The sequence below is a fragment of the Helianthus annuus genome, chromosome 4 (genome assembly GCF_002127325.2).
Source record: "Helianthus annuus cultivar XRQ/B chromosome 4, HanXRQr2.0-SUNRISE, whole genome shotgun sequence".
Lineage (NCBI taxonomy): Eukaryota > Viridiplantae > Streptophyta > Magnoliopsida > Asterales > Asteraceae > Helianthus > Helianthus annuus.
This window is the reverse complement of record NC_035436.2, coordinates 26,430,833-26,433,901: the sequence shown is the minus strand read 5'-3', so window position 1 is coordinate 26,433,901 and position 3,069 is coordinate 26,430,833.

Here is a 3,069-nt window from a genome sequence, read left to right as displayed (position 1 = left end):
GACGAATCAACATGACTCAAGCCCAGCTAGAGGCTCTCGTTCAAGCTCAAGTTGCTGCGGCACTTGCAGCTGCTCAAGCAGGTAGTAAACTCTGTAGTCATAACTTACGCTAGGATCATTAGATCCTACATTCCTAAGCTAGCCCTTGTATTTAAACTTTGCCCTATTCATACACAATAGGTCAACCAGCGCAGCAAGTTTGCACCTTTAAGAACTTCATGGACTGCCGTCCAAATACCTTCAGCGGCACAGAGGGGGCAGTGGGACTCCTCCACTGGTTTGAGAAGCTAGAGTCAGTATTCGAAATGTGCGAGTGCCCTGAGGCTCGCAAGGTCAAGTTTGCCACCGGCACCTTGGAAGGAATCGCGCTAACTTGGTGGAACGCCCAAGTTCAAATCTTAGGGTTGGCAGCTGCTAACGCCACCCCATGGAACGATTTCAAGGAACTCATCAAGCGTGAGTATTGTACGCGTGAAGACATTCACAAGCTGGAAGACGAGCTGTATAATCTGAAAATGATTGGGTCAGAGATCGAAGCGTATACGAAACGGTCGAATGAGCTGGCCGTTCTGTGTCCAACTATGGTGGACCCTCCATACAAGCGCATTGAGATGTATCTCAAGGGATTGGCGCCAGAGATCCAGAGCCACGTTACCTCGGCTAACCTCGACAACATCCAGGAAATTCAGCGCCTCGCCCATCGCATCACCGACCAGGCAGTGGATCAGAATAAACTGCCAAAGCGTGTCAACGCTACTGCTACAGTCACTCCAGCTGCTACTTCTACTACACCCAGCGACAACAAACGGAAATGGGATGGGGATTCCGTTCAGTCTCAAGCACAGCAGCGCAGGACGAATGACTACCAGAATCCGAGTCAGCAATCATCTGGCAGTCAGGAGCAGGGTGGATACAGGGGAGTACACCCACTATGTAACAAGTGTAACAGGCACCACAGTGGAAGGTGTCGCAAGGAACGTTGCCAGAGATGTTTCAAGATAGGGCACGAAGCCAAAGATTGCAGGAGCTCACGACCTGCAAACCAGAATCAGCAACTTCCACCACCAGCTCCTCAGAACCCACAGCAGCAGCAGCCACAGCGTGGAAATCGGGGATGTTTCCAGTGTGGGGCAGAAGGTCATTACAAGCGCGATTGCCCGCAGTTGAACCAGAATCAGAACAACAACAATAACCAGGGCAACGGGAACAACAACAACAACAATGGCAACGAGGCAAGAGGTCGAGCTTTCGTGTTAGGACAAGGAGACGATGTGAACAATATTTGAACTTATAACTCGTTTTGGGATTTTCTTTATTATGTCTCTGTTACTCAAACAAAGTTTGGTTTGAACATAAATCGTATTGGGTTTTATGGATTATTTTAACTACTATACTTTATGTTTGATATGACGGATGGTTTGATATAGTTGAACGCACCTGCCGTATTTAAGGACCTTATGAACAGGGTGTGCAAACCCTACCTAGACAAGTTCGTCATAGTATTCGTGAAGTCCACTTCTTAGGCCACGTAGTGAATAAGGATGGGATCCGTATCGATCCATCCAAGGTAGACTCGACCAGAAACTGGCCTGCACCACGTACTACAGACGGTTTACGCAGGGATTTCTCGGAGATTGCTCAGCCACTTACGCTACTGACACAGAAGGGTGTCACCTATTGCTGGGGAGAGCCCCAGGAGACTGCTTTTCAGCGCGACAAGGTTATCGCTTTCGCCTCTCGTCAACTCAAGATTCACGAACGGAACTACACGACGCACGATCTAGAGCTGGGAGCTGTTGTTTTCGCGCTTAAGATATGGCGACACTACCTGTACGGTACCAGGTGCACGATTTACACCGATCACAGGAGTCTCGAGCATATCCTAAAGCAGAAGGATTGAACGTGCATCAACGACGATGGGTTGAACTACTTAGCGACTACGAATGCGCCATCAAGAACCATCCAGGCAAGGCCAATGTTGTGGCGGACGCCCTCAGTCAGAAGGACACTCTACCCCAGCGCATGCGAGCGCTACAGCTTACGATCCGGTCTAGCCTCCCTACACAGATACGAAATGCTCAGGTAGAAGCATTGAAGCCCGAAAACGTCAAGACTGAAGCCTTACGCGGCTCACGACAACGAATGGAACAGAAGGCAGACGGCGCCTACTATGTAACGGGGCGTATTTGGGTCCCACTTTATGGCGGTCTACGTGAACTTGTGATGGACGAAGCACACAAGTCTCGCTATTCAGTACATCCAGGGTCGGATAAAATGTACCACGACATCAGCACTACTTATTGGTGGCCTAGTATGAAGGCCCACATTGCTACGTACGTTGGAAAATGTTTGACCTGTGCGAGAGTCAAGGTTGAATATCAGAAACCAGCTGGCCTACTTCAGCAGCCTAAGATACCACAATGGAAATGGGAAGAAATTTCCATGGACTTCGTTACAGGCCTACCTAGATCCCAGCGGGGGGAACGATACGATATGGGTGATCGTGGATCGACTCACCAAGTCTGCACACTTCCTGGCTATAAAGGAAACGGATAAGTTCTCCACTCTCGCAGACGTCTATCTTAAGGAAGTTGTTTCGAGGCACGGGGTGCCCATCTCCATCATTTCGGATCGCGATGCACGATTCACGTCAGAACTTTGGCAAGCAATGCACAAATCTTTCGGCTCACGGTTAGACATAAGCACAACATACCACCCTCAGACGGATGGGCAGTCTGAGCGAACGACTCAAACATTTGAAGACATGCTTCGGGCATGCGTTATCGATTTCGGCAACGGCTGGGAAAAGCATCTCCTTTTGGCGGAGTTCTCGTATAATAATAGCTATCACACCAGCATTCAAGCCGCTCCATTCGAGGCATTGTACGGGCGTAAATGCCGGTCACCTCTCTGTTGGGCAGAGGTGGGGGATAGTCAGATCACGGGTCCAGAGATTGTAGTGGACGCCACAGAAAAGATAGCACAGATACGACAACGTATGGCGACAGCACGCGACCGTCAGAAAGCCTACGCGGACAAGCGTAGAAAGCCTTTGGAAATTTCAGGTCG